Genomic DNA, 15269 nt, shown 5'->3' with positions numbered 1-15269 from the left:
ATCTGAAAATCAAGTTGGTGCCTAATAAGCATCAGACAGGGGGCTGCACTGCATGGAAGTGACTGCAATATACATAGGAGACCTCCAAAGTGTGACAGACAATCTGGTTAGGGGTGCAGGGATAGAAAAAAAAAGTATTTTAACATGAATGCTTCTTTAATAAAGAGAGGGAAAATGAAGAAAATTAAACCATTTGGTGTTATTTCTCTATGTGTGTCTTGTTTACTTCCAACTACACCATCTCTATCAATTTTTGTTACTTGTTACGCTTTTCTTACCACTCACTCTCTCAAAAATATTCAGCGTGCAGTCTTTGATTTCACTATGTGGAATGGTCATGCCTATTTGCTTTCTGTACAGATTCCCAAAATTAAATAAAAGCCTTGGGCAATAATATCCTACCCTTACGATCCTGCCTTTGGCAATATATATATATATATATATATATATATATATATATATATGCAGCTCTAATTCTGGGCTGCAATATGCCCATCTAAAGCCTCATGCCACAGCTGTAATACATGCCTGCTATGGGCTCATACCGCACCTCCGTGAGCCTCTGCATAAAGTGGAGCCATATCCAATATGTGAATGCACAGTGCCTCATGGAGGTCTTGCCTTGTGCAGGAAGCCGTACGCTGATGAACTGATTAAATTAATTGTTTCATTTTTAAAATATAAGTATGTAACATTTTTGACATCCAAGGTCTCTCGCCTTTAGATTTTTTTTCAGCAGTTTAATGATATTCGGTAATGAAAGATTGTAATCAATTAAATGTATAGTACACAACATCTACTGGGACTAAAGAATTAGCATAAATACATATTTAAAGATGAACTTGTGGTGAATATTAAAAAGCATGGACTAAAACAATGTGACTGGGTTACTGGAATGTGAACAGGTTGCTGAGGTAACACATTAATCTCCTGGGGTGGAATAATTCAATCAATCTGTCCACACATATCACCTGAAGGCGCCCACCTGTCCTCTTTTGCTGCCAAAAAAAACTGGAAAGGAGTTATCACAGTGCATTTGTAGAAAAGTGCTGAAACTTGCAGTCTCCTGTTAATATCCGTTCTTTTCTACAAGTTTATGGCAAATGCTTACATTTCCTTGGGCACTGTTAACATTCAGTTTAGCGCTGATACTCGGCTAAATTTTTCTCTTTATTAGAAGGACAGCTCGGTAATATCTTGTTTACATTGGCCTTGCGTTCAAGAATAAAAGTGGGTGAAGTCTTCCAACCTTTCAATAACATATTAGACTTTTGTAATTTTAGATTTCCTATGCAATCATAGTTACGATACTTTTTTTTTTTTTACAGAGATTTCCCTCATTTCTTAACCCCCTTTTAAAACTGCTGGTGCTATACAGCACACATGTGGCCTTTTCATTAAGTTAAATATTGGCATCTACTGTTTGTAAATAACCATTTATTATTGCAACAGTTTTCTATTTGTTGTCTTTGCTCAAAAATACCAAATAGTTGTCCACAATTTCATTAAGGCTGGATTTCCGCCACGTAAAACGCACAAGCCCGTCACGGCCATGTGCATAAGGCCTAAGGGATCTTGTCCACAGGCGATAGTGCATTGCGTTACTCACAGCGATAATCCGGCCGTGAGTAATGCAGTGCACGCTTTCCATAGTGTTGCTATAGAAAGTGAAGCCCCCTGTCCATGAGCAGAGAATCAGAGTGACTCTCCGCTCGTGGGACTCAAATTGCGGCATGCCATGATTCTCCACGGTAAGCCTATCTATCAGGTAGGCTCACCGCTGAGACCTCTCAGCACTCCCTCCTCGTTCCTCGCAGTGGAAAATCACTGGCGATATTTCGGCACGGCCGTGGAAAGGGGACCTAACTGAGCATTTTTAGGATATTTTCAAATATCTCTGACTGTCTCACTATTTGACCTTGGGAATTGTAAAGCCACCTTCTCACATGGCAGAATCACTGTTGGAATTCCATAATAGAATTCCTGCAGCAATTCCGCACGAATTGTGCGGCAACCAAATTCGCACCTGAATGGCAGCATTTTTACTTGCGGAACGGCTACAGAATGTAACCCTTGTGTGGTAAGGGTTGAATTCTGCAGCATGATTCCGGAGCATAAATAGACATGCTGTGGAATTAGAATATCCAGTGCTTTTGAAAAATGCTGCGGATTGGTTGCAGTAAATATCCGCACCATGTGAAGGGGATTTATTAAATCCTCTCCAAATAGTGCTTACTGCGATGCTGCAGGATTTCCACAGCAATTCCACTTGTAAAAATTCTGCAACAATTTGTGAGAAGGCGGCATAATATAAACTATCCGCATGCTGCAGAAACAACCCCATTCAGTGGCATGGAATGGAATTTTATGAACCTACCTTTAGGTAGGCTTCACACATAGCATAAATGCTGCAGAATTTCCACAGTGCATGATACAGAAATATTCTGCAGTGTTTTTGAAAAACAATTCTAAATCTGCAGCTTGCCTTTTGATGCTGTGGTTTTCAGTTCGCAAAATACGTAGGTTACAATCTGCAGCAGGCCAATAATAAAAAAAACATGGGCATATCCATTCCATTTGGGTGAAGATTTGGCCTCTATGGTTTTCCAGCATATTTACTGCGGGTTTTCCACTGCAGAATGCCTGCAGTGAATACACTGTGTGATGAGGCAGCCTTGAGGGTGTTTCACACATGCGATCGCGATATTGCTGCGTTTTGTTTTTTTTTACGCAAATGTCAGTAGGACTTTCTAATGTTAAAAATGCATCGCACAAATCAGACTTCTATCACCCATCCTATAGATTGGTTTTAAAAGTCAATTTTGGGAATAAAAGCCATGATGCCAATTTGAATATAGTCAAGATTTTATCTTACCAATATATTAAGATGTAGTGACCTCCAGGTTTTGTATGTGTATAACATTACCTTTAATATATGCATTTTAATTAGGCCTCATACACACAGGCGGATGTTTGCTGCGGAATCTAGAGTGCATGTCCGCCTCCAGATTCCACAGCAATAACCCTTCATAGCATGCTATGGAAAAATGAATCCTCATGCACACAAGCGGAAACCAATTGCGGTTTCTGCTCGCAGATAAAAAAAAGCACAGCATGCTCCATTTTACTGCCGTCCCCACGTGGACGGTTTACATTGAAGTCAATGGAAGCCGTCCAACCCACAGGCTGTCCACAATTTGACATTGCAGATGGGCCACGGATTCTGCAGGACAAGCAGGAGCTTAAAAAAAAAACTCTACTGCACATGTCCAACAATGAGCCGCGGGCACCATCCGCAGTACGCAGTACAGAAAAAGAAGAAAAAAGCAGATACATACAGATGACGGCCAAGCACAGATTTGGATTCCGCTCCGGGCTCCTGCATGTGGAATCTGACCTTCCCGTGTGCATGCAACCTGAACTATTGGTTGCAGCTCTCTTATTTGCATGCTTTGTCCATGTCAAAAACAGGATCACTGCTTCCAAGCATTTATAATATCTGATCTGCGCTGGTGTCAGCAGTAAGTATTTTGTTGCTCTGTACATGTTGGGGATAGAAGCATCAGTCCCAGAGTGTCTGCATTGCTTGTTCTGCGCATGTGTACCCATTTAGATTATTCTGCGCATGTCACAAATAGAATCACCAATGTCTGCATTGTTTTCTCTACACATTAGTCAGTAATGGCTTGTATGTAGAGATGAGCGAGTATACTCGCTAAGGCACTACTCGCTCGAGTAATGTGCCTTAGCCGAGTATCTCCCCGCTCGTCCCGAAAGATTCGGGTGCCGCCGCGGGGCGGGGAGCTGCGGGGGAGAGCAGGGAGGAACGGTGGGGAGATCTTTCTCTCCCTCTCTCCCGCCCGCTCTGCCCCGCTCTCCCCCGCAACTCACCTGTCAGCTGCGGCGGCCCCCGAATCTTTCGGGACGAGCGGGGAGATACTCGGCTAAGGTACATTACTCGAGCGAGTAGTGCCTTAGCAAGTATACTCGCTCATCTCTACTTGTATGTTGTTGTATTCAGCACTAATGAATTGACATTCATATACACAGGTAGGTGAGTGTTTTGCTGTCATTTATATATTTGATTCCAACAATATGCATTTACTGGCATCAGTGACTGGATTCATGTTTATCCATATTCTCCTAGATATGTTGATATTACTATATAACTGTATAGATTTAGGCTGCTCTCACACAGCCCGCTATTTACAACGGTCAGTGGGGCCTTGCAGAATAGCGATCAAACGCGGTGTTTCTAATGCCGCGATTTTCAAAGGGCTGTCTGCTCCCATTTTGTGCGTTTTAGCGCTTTTTAACGCACCTCATCACCCATCACAATGATGGGGTGCGTTAAAAAAACACAGTCAAGCGCTTTAGAATGCATTCGAAAACACAGTACAAAATCAAGGTAAGACGCGGCGGTTTTGAATGTGGCGCTTTGTAAGGCATGTGAGAGAGCGGCCTTATGTTACATATGGTGAAACACTTGTCTTTGATGAATGTGACAGTGTTTATATATTGCTTATGTTTTGGTAGTTTGTATATGTTACTCTACGATTATGTTGTTATCATGTGACCAGTTGTTTGTAATTAGTGATTTTATATATGATGCATTGGCTTCATTTTTTTGCTACGTCTAAGGGTACAAATATGCGCCAGAAATGCGTCAGCAAAGCATATAGAGCAGTGATGGGGAACCTTTTAGAGACCGAGTGCCCAAACTGCAATCCAAAACCCACTTATTTATCGCAAAGAGCCAACATGTCAAGGGGCGGGGCTTATCATGACATATGATTTTACCCCCATCGTTCTAAAAAGGACAGGACCACTTCAAAACAGACAGCGTGCAGATTTTCACTGCTTTTTGGACACGGAAATACTACAGAATGTCCTCAGTGGAAATTTCTGTGGAAAATTCTGCAGCGTTTCCGCACTCAAAAAGCAGTCAAAATCAGCACACTGTCTATTTTTAAAAAGCCCTGACCATTTCCACCACATGTAAACATACCCCAGCCGTAATAGTGCCCACCCCCCTCCAGTGGTAATAGTGACTCCCCCCACAGCGGCCCCTGGTATAATAGTACCTCCCCCCCACACACACACACAGCAGCCCTCAGTAGAATAGTGACACCCCACAGCTGCCCCCAGTAGAATAGTGACACCCCACGGTGTCCCCAGTAGAATAATGACACCCCACGGCAGCCCCCAGTAGAATAGTGACACCCCACAGCGGCCCTAGTGTAATAGTGACATCCCCCATTATATGTAAGCATCACTGGAAAATAACCCCCCAGGCCAGGTAAAATGAAAAGTAATATTAAATGCATATGCTGACCTCTCTTGCAGCCAGCGCCCGCTTCCAGCGGGGGAGTGGTGCTGCCATCGGCGCTTAGTGTCCTGGTGCCGCCACTGCTCCCTCCAGCGGCTCTGGTCCTGCCGTTGCGCTCCCTGACCTCATCCTGCCAGTGCTGCATGTGCTGCCGCCGCCGCCCTGGCCGCCGATGCTTCCTCTCCTCAGGCCACAAACGCCCCCAGCCAATCACAAGCTGGGGACGTGACTACATGTCAAATTCCTGTATGATGTTGTCACCCCTAACTTCCGGTGGAGACATAATACAAGAATACGGACGTCAGGGGGGTGGGGAGGAGGATCCCAGCTGCACACTGATGTCACAGTGTGTGCTGGGATCAGCGCCACTAGCTGCGCTGGCCCCTGCCGGTATTCACTAGAGTGGTAAGCGGCCGACGGCGGTGCGTGCCAGCAGGGAGGGCTCCGCATGCCGCCTCTGGCATGCATGCCATAGGTTCACCACTACTGATATAGAGTGGTGGTCGACATTTTTTTTAATATGGTTATGAAATAAAGTTGTGGATCTTTCTACAAGTATTCTGTGCTTTTGTGGTCAAGCATGTCTATGCTCTCCCTAAAGATTGTATTTGGCTGGTGAGCTTGTTCCTTTGTGTGTATATGTTTTTTCCATAGTGACCTCCTGGCTTGCTTAACCATTACATGACCTGGATGCATTTTTTTGATCCACCTGATCATCAGTATAAGATAATCACTCCATCTATTGGATACCTTTTTTTGCAGTGATTCCCACTCTTATTACCATAGGGAATCCCAGTCCTTTTTTGTCAAACTTCTATAAGTAGGTTGAAGTTAGTTTCTCACAATTACTGTAAATACCAGTTCTTGTTTGTGTCTTTTGTTGAACCTGTGATCAGGTTCCACGTCATTTACCAGTATCAGGTAAAAAAGATGTGGTAAATTACCACAAACTTGGGTAGAAAACATAAAATGCATGAGTTAAGGTGACCCTCCAGTTTTAGTACAAAATTATGTCCTAGGACAGGAAGGGACGTAGGTGTATATTACCTGAAGTTTTTCTTCTCTGCCAATCCTTTGATCCACTGGTTTTGGTTCCTGTGTTTGGCCATCAAAAGATGGTCGGTGCAATGTTCAGACTACCTAGTTCCCACAGTACATTGGAAGTATTAGACTAACAATGCACTACACCTGCTCTCTGATTGGCCTGACCAGCTCATGTGATCAGTGCTGGCCAATCATACAGAAGTGCACAGTGTGTATTTCTGTAGCCATATTTGACAGCTGGGGCCCAGAACTGGTAGATTGAAGGAGCAGCAGAGAAGAACAACTGTAGGTAATATACCCCTCCTTTCCTGTGACTTAATTTCATCCCAAAAGCAGACAATCGATTTAATGGGTGAAATATATTACCTACATTGAGATATAAATCTCTGCAGAACCTACATAGCCATATGGAGGACTTACTTTTTTACATATGCTTTTCTCTCTTCTTGTTTTAATCTGAACACAGCTTCTGCATATTTCCTAAAAGAGTGTTCTAGTATATCCAAAACATGTATACGAAGTAGTAGAACAAAATAATGTGTTATCTGTTCCCTTAGATAGTATATTTAGTATAGCGTATCTCATTTTCTCATTGAAAGCTCAAAAGGAAACTGTTAACTGTGAGTCAGTACTGTCCATATATTTTCTTAGTATATAGTTATCACCGAGTATAACAGTTCAATGACAAATTCAGTCCTACTGTATATGTGTTATATTGCAGCTAGAATGAGAAATCCAAAGTCATACAGAGAATGAAAAACTGAGGAAACTAAAAGTAAATAGGAACAAGGTAATTTTTTCCAACATAGAACATTGCGAATAGTTCAGAGACAAGATACGTGACTCTAAGGCTTCAGCTATCTGATAACAAGGTAGCTCTTGATTATCGTACACTGAAAAATGAAATCTTGTAGAGGAAATTGTCACCATCCAACATCTTTGATGTGGAAATTACCATCTGAAGTGCTCTACACAATAAGGAACCTCTGCATTGTCAAATCATCTGTTTACTCTGTCTTGTCCTTTATTTAGGGGAAAGGTTAGAATAGAAATCAGCAAGAGAAAAACGATGTATATAACTCAAGCACGCCACATAAAAAATATATATTTATTAGAATATATCCAGAAAAAGGTAAAAACACTCACATGAGCAAGCAGGAACCTACACTTTAGGTAAAAAAACAAAGCCCTAATCAAGCCTGTACAAGAAGCAAGTAATTTAAAGGTAACAGGATATGACATGACAAAAGCAAGACCGCTCCTACTAATGAATAAATAATAAGGAAATTAAACACGCGAAAAACAGTAAAAAACAATACAAAAACATTCGTATATAAACATCAGATCAGATCTACGGTTAAGACCATGTGGAAATCTGGTTTTTAACTGCATAACCCAATAAGCCTCCCTTGAAATAATTTTTTTAAACCAATCCCCACCTCTTGCTGGGCAGAACACCCTTTCAATGCCAGTGATTATAAATGAGAATATTTTCCCCCGGTTGGATTTCCAATAGATGTCTGGATGCTACAGATGGGGAATGTCTCAATATACTGGAGGAGGAATTACAGCCAGATATATACTCAGCAATATGTAGTGTTAATTTACATGAGTAACAAGGGGGCATCTTCTGTGTCTAGAAAAGAAGGTTTCTACACAGACATAGAAAGGGTTCTTTACTGTAAGAGCAGTGAGACTATGCAACTCTCTACCTGAGGATGTGGTGATGAGAAATTCCATAAAAGAGTACAAGAGGGGCCTGGATGCCTTTCTTGAGCAATACTATATTATAAGCTATAATCATTAATAACTTCAGAAGGATTGTTGATCCGGGGATTATTCCGATTGCCAGATTGGAGTCAGGAAGGAATAGCTTCCCTTAAATGGGGAAAATTGGCTTCTATCTTCTTGGGGTTTTTTTTGCCTTCCTTTGGATCAACATTGGGGGTTAGTTGGTTGAACTGGATGGACATATGTACCATGTTTCTATGATGTACATTTGATGTATTGCTCACAACAGTACATTCAACAACCTAAATGACAGGAGCGGCATTACAGTTTATAAATCAATTAATAGAAAAAGTCTGGGAAGTTGAAGAAGAAGAACAGGTTTTGCTTTGTTTTAATAAGGAGCACAGACCACATCTTGATTGAGCCCATCTGAAACAACCTTTAGTCACGAGCCAATTTTGAGATGACCATTCCTACAGATGAATAAATAATAAGGAAATGAAACACATGAAAGACAATAAAAAACAATACAAAAACATTAGTGTATATAAACATCAGATCAGATCTGAGGATAAGACCATGTGGAAATCTGTCTGTTAACCACATAATCCAATAAACCTCTCTTGAAAGCATTTTTAAAAAATATTGTTTACTTTTTTGTGGATATAGTCTAATAAATATTCATTTTTTATAGGAAGTCCTGAAGCTATATACATCTTTTTTTCCACATTGCATTTCCTGAGAAAACGGCTTGGCGTTGTTCTCCATGTACTCCCCATATTGGAGGTTGGCTGTTTGGCATAGTGCTGTGGATCAAGATTTTTGGCGAGCTGTATTTGACCTTTTTACTGTTTATATATGATGAAGTTGTAGCTTATTCCTCTTTCAAAATGGTCACCTATCATTCGGTAGCTCCAAACTATCCTGCACGCGCACTGAATTTAATACTGTAACAAAAGTTATGGCAGTTTGATGTGATATAAGAAGATCACCCTGCAAGAGGCAAGGATGTCAGATCACCATCATTGAAGCTGTCAAAGCTCTTTGGAACTACTCAAAGATTTGTTACTGAAAAACTGACAGACCATTCTAACCCAACTCCTATTGATGTGAATGCCCTGTTCAATAGATTATGGTGTCAGATTTTCAGTAACAGAAGTATTTGAGCCGTGTCTAAGCCAACTACAGTCCTCAAGGCAGCCCAATAGTTTTCAGGATTTTCTCAGAGTTACAGGTGATATAATTATTGTCGGTGCCTCAGACATTGCCACAGGTGTTCTCACTATGGGATATCCTGAAAACATGACCTGTTGGGGTGCCTTGAGGACTGGAATTAGGAAACACTGGTCTAAAGTATTTGAGCTCTCTATAGAGCTTTTGTTAGTTAAAGGGTTGTTATGAGTTATATTTTATTTGCTCACCCTCACGCTGCCTTAATGGCATATTGAAATACTTCACTGTACCCTAAATGCTCCATTTTGCCTGGTTTTCTGGGCATCATGTGATAGCTGATGTCACCTCATGAAGAAGGGAAAGTGACGTTGCGTAAACCTGTGAAATGGGCAGTCCCACTCATGTTTATAGGATTTCACAGTTGATTATATTGTTTCAGGGCTGGCTTTGATTGTGCATGCCCAATAATCTTCCAGTGATCTCACATGCACCTGTCTCCATGTCTCCAACATAGCATAGTAACATAGTATGTCAGGCCGAAAAAAGGCATATGTCCATCCAGTTCAGCCTATTACCCCCCTATGTTGATCCAGAGGAAGGCAAAAAAAATCCAGTGAGGTAGAAGTGAGGTAAAAAAAAGTTAAGTAATGTGCAATTGAGGATAATTGCACTGCGTAGAGTAGCCTATGTCAGTGCTCAAATCATCTAGTTGTGAGTTATTAGCAAAAAAAAAGAATTTGTATTATACCTATGATTCTTGTGAATAAATCTAAAACGATATAATAAACCCAAGATCTTTATAATTAGCAGCACCTAGCAGATTCCATTGATTAGAACATGTGGATCAGATAAAGCTGATTTTGTGATAAGCATGTTATTGGCATTATATTATTCTGTAATTACAGAGAGGTGAAAGGGATCAAAACCTGGAATCTCCCTTTACAATCCTGCCCTTTGGCAAGGTCTTACTTCAGCACTGTAACTGCATGCAAACTTTTGAATCTGGTGGCTGAGGCCAGAAGGGGATCTGAGTGGAATGTTTAATGTTGACTAAGAGCCTATATCTTGCTCTCCCTCAAGCCTCATTCAGCTTAAAGTTCCTTTTAATTATATAGTACCACATTTCCTTTAACATCCGGACATATTTTTCCTTGTACTCTATCTGTCATGATTTTCAAAGAGGAGACACCATTTTAGCAAAAACAACAGCTAAAAGGTAGAGTATTTTGTTTTTTTATTCTGTTTTCTGCCTACTCTGGTAGGTGGAGTTATAGAATAATCTCCCCTTCTTGATCAAAAGTCTATGTCACTGCTAATTAAAACTTGTCTTACTTACATTCCTGAAGAATGGCAGCAGGAGCAGAATGGAATGGGGAGGGGGGGAGGCATGAGCCCCCTCTAAGTCTGGTCCCCAAAATGCTTAAAGGGGTTGTCCCGCGCCGAAACGGGTTTTTTTTTTTTTCCAACAGCCCCCCCGTTTGGCGCGAGACAAACCCGATGCAGGGACCTAAAAAAAATCCGCACAGCGCTTACCTGAATCCCCGCGCTCCGGTGACTTCTTACTTACCGGTTGAAGATGGCCGCCGGGATCTTCTCCCTCGGTGGACCGCAGGGCTTCTGTGCGGTCCATTGCCGATTCCAGCCTCCTGATTGGCTGGAATCGGCACGTGACGGGGCGGAGCTACCAGGAGCCGCTCTCAGGCACGAGCGGCCCCATTGAGAAAAGAAGAAGACCCGGACTGCGCAAGCGCGTCTAATCTGGCGATTAGACGCTGAAAATTAGATGGCACCATGGAGACGGGGACGCCAGCAACGGAACAGGTAAGTGAATAACTTCTGATAACTTCTGTATGGCTCATAATTAATGCGCAATGTACATTACAAAGTGCATTAATATGGCCATACAGAAGTGTATAGACCCACTTGCTTTCGCGGGACAACCCCTTTAAGGCTGCTATGGCCCGCTTCTAAAACTGCAGCAGACAGGAGAACTTTCATTAAATACACGTACAGTGTTTATGAGGGGGTCACTACTGTTAAACTGTTTCGCTTCAATGCTTTGCTTCCATTGGATGAAGCATTGAAGCATAGTGCACATCAGGGTACACCCCAGTATTGATTTACAGAACCATATACAGCAATATCACAGGTCCAAATTTGTAGGTTGGTCAATGAGATATATACAGTAGCTTGGTCAGATATAGACATCTTCAAGTTTTCCTAAAAGTGTGACAAATTGCCTACTGAACCTCAAGGCCTCATGTCCACAGGCACACACGGTTTCCAAGTGTGGAATCCTGCAGCGGTTTCCAGCCATGCCCGCAACCATGAGGCCTAAAAAGACATTTACTTACCTATCTGGCTGCTGTCTGGGCCAATCTTCTTTCTTCTGCACGGGGGATGCGCTCGGCACGTGCGCATGCGCTGTGCTTTTTTAAAAAAAAATCTCCTGCTTTCCCGCGATCCGTGGCAAGACATAGTGTCGGCCGAGTCTGTGCCGCACCGTGGATGGCTTCCATTGCCTTCAATGGAAGCCGTCCATGCAGGAAACTGCAGAAAATGGAGCATGCTGCAGGTGTTTTCCAGGAAAAAATGACTAATTAAATACCTGCAGATGCCCAATGAATGTCTATGGACATATTGAACTGCGGATCATCCACGCGGATTCCATAATTCATTTTTGCCCTTGAACATGAGGCCTAGAGGTCAGGCTAGAAGTGACAGATATTTCCGACACAGGACATTTGGAATGTAAGGGTAACATTCACTGAGAAAATCTGAGTTGGCAAGCCATAGATTAGAAAATCTGCCGTATGCCCTGAATTCCACACAGATTTTTCCACCACATCTGGATGAGATTTTGAAAACCCGACCCACTTGCATTGTGCATTAAATTGTCACCAATTTTCTGTGCGGAAACCACCATGAAAATCTGTGACATGTTAATACCCTTAGCATTACATTAATTTCATCCAAGTGATCTTGGGCAAAAAGCACTGAGTTAACATCACAGTCACATTTTCCAAAGCTAGATAAGATGTACTGCTATCAGAATTGTACTGCATTTCAGATCTATCTGGAAGAACATTTATAGCTTCTCAGATAAAGAATACTTATTGCAACCACCAATTTACTAGTTCTTGAGTTCAAATACTATTTACTGCCGAAATAGTATGGTTCATGAGGTTCCTTATGTAATAAACTTTTATGATTAGAAATTCAGATTCTCTTCAGGAAAGGCAAGCTCATATGCAAGAAATACACCAGCTACCCAAACTCTGCTAATGCTAGTATCGAGACAGGAGCTAAATGTCTACACTTGTAGTTTGGTAACAAACATTTTAGCACTCAGCTAGTTCTCTGTCTCTAGTGCCACTTTTTCTGCTCAGTAGGAATGAGATAAGGGTACATTCCAGAAAGTTTTTAACATACAGTTTCCTTAATCAGTTGTATATAAGGATGTCAAGAGGAGTTTATCCATTGTCTTCTCAATTTTTTTAATAATGGCCGATTTAGGAAGTTAAATTGTAATATAATTCCACACTTTTGTCCACACAATAACTTTTCATGTACAGATTTCTGTCCAAATTCGATCCAGACAATCTAAATTTATTTGTGCAATGGGGCAGCAGCAACCATGGTGATTGGGTTGACTGCATGAGAGATAGTAGGCCTAAACACTTGTCATGGTCTGTTGCTCTCCAATCTGGTTAGCCGCAAACATTATGGGGTATGGGGTGATGGTGTTGTACACTGGGGCTGGTCTCTGCTCTCTGGATGGTGTTGGTGAAGTGCATTAGTCCAAATAAAGTTCAGAGAGTAATGAGGGGGAGGTGAAACTCACATGCACTTGCAATCAAAGCATAGGGGTACAACATTGACAGATGAAGGCACAGCTCCTTGCAAACAGCAAATTCATTGCTCTAGCACTGGTGGTGGCTTTATTCCCTTCTCAGATCTGTCCTCAACCTCCATACTGCACTACTGTGAATTTTTCATCACAGCCCTGGAGTGTGTCTAGCCTCTCTGGGAGACTTTCCATCAGTGTAGCCAATCCTGTAGTAGCCTGTAACCTATGTATAGTGATATCAGGTGTCAGGATAGAGAGATTGTCATCTACTCAATAGTAGACCTCCACATCTGATTCTCCTAGGCTGGGAGTGAAGCAGATAATTTCTTGTGGTGAACTAACTAAATATCTAACTAGCAACTGAACTGCCTAAGTTAGGTATGTTACTGGCTTATATAATTTAAACTCCACCTACTAGTCTAGCACCCGTTGGCTGTTTGGGATTGCAAACTGGGCTGATTAACCCTATCTATGCCTAATTACACTGAGCCACCACTTGTAAAATACAATTCAATGGGTAATAGACTAATCTTACAGATATTGAAATCGGCCTTATACTTGTGCGTAGTAATCCGTACATAAATGACTTCAGTCTTTACAGTAAAGCATCTGCTTGACAATCCAAATGTTGTTAAACTGCCTGGGAAACGAATATGGATTTGGCCAACAAAAATTGATTAAGAGCGCCACAGAATGTAGATCACTTTCCAAAATGTACTTTTCTTTTTGAAAATCATGAATATATGGGTGATATTGCATGCCCATATTTTGTAAAGAAACTACTTTTATTACATATTTCTATAAAAGTTGTATTTATTTACTGGTAAACTATGCCGAGAATGACATCTTTCCAAGAAACCAATTATCAGCTGGGCTGTTTGATGGTCTCCAGCAATAAATACCTTTATAATAGTTATTTCAACATGTTCCTAGTACAATAGTTTTTCTTAAATCACTGCTATTGTGATAGTTTCTTATTATTTTTGGAATAACTGCACAAGGACAAAAGCTTTTTTTTTTTTAAATTGCACATACAGTGGTTCTTTAACGTTTGCGAACATTTCAGAATTTTCCATGTTTCTGCTTAGATTTGACCTGAAATTACATCACTTTCTATACAAGTCCTAAAAGTAGATAAAGAGAACCAAATGAGTCAAAAATATTAGACTTGGTCATTATTTACTTAGGAAAATGATCCAATATCATACGTGAACCTTTGCTTTTAGTATTTGGTGTGACTCTTGTGCAGCAATAGCTGCATCTAAATGTTTTTGATAATTGTTGATTAGTCCTGCACATCGGAGGAATTTTAGCCCATTCCTTTGCACAAAACAGCTTCAACTCTGTTATGTTGGTGGGTTTCCTCCTCAACATTTCTATAGGATTAAGGTCAGAACTTTGCCCTTGCCATTCCAAAAACTTTAACTTTATTCTTCTTTAACCATTATTTTGTAGAATGACTTGTGTGCTTTGGGTCGTCTCGCTACATGACCCACGTTCTCTTGAGATTCAGCTCACGGACAGATGTCCAGACATTTTCCTTTAAAGTTTGCTGGTATAATTCAGAATTCATTGTTCCATCAATGATGGCAAGCCATCCTGGCCCAGATGCAGTAAAACAAGCCAAAACCATGATACCACCATCACCGTATTTTACAGATGGTATAGTGCTTTTATACTGTAATTCGGTGTATTCTTTCTTTCAAACATAACACTTCTCATTTAAGCCAAGAAGTCCCATCTTGCTCTTATTCTTCCGTAAAACATTGTTTCAATAGCCTTCTGGCTTGTCCAGGTGATCTTTAGCAAACTGCAAACTGGTAGCAATGTTCTTTCTGGAGAACGGCAGCTTTCTCCTTGTAAATCCTGCCATGCATACATTGTTCTTCAGTGTCCTCCTGACGGTGGACTCATGAACATCAGCTAATGCAAGAAAGGTCTTTAGTTGCTTATAGTTTACCTTGGTTTTGTTTGACCTTGCTGACTATTATGCTTTGGGGGTGGTCTTTGTTGCTTGACTACTCCTGGGGAGGGTAATAATGGTCTTAAATTTCCTCCATTTGTGTACAATGTCTTACTGTAGATCGGTGGAGTCCAAACTCTTTAGAGATGATTTTGTAACCTCTTCTAGCCTGATGAGCA

Source organism: Eleutherodactylus coqui, chromosome 1 (assembly GCF_035609145.1).
Source record: "Eleutherodactylus coqui strain aEleCoq1 chromosome 1, aEleCoq1.hap1, whole genome shotgun sequence".
In the NCBI taxonomy this organism is placed as follows: Eukaryota; Metazoa; Chordata; class Amphibia; order Anura; family Eleutherodactylidae; genus Eleutherodactylus; species Eleutherodactylus coqui.
Note: the sequence above shows the minus strand (reverse complement) of the source record.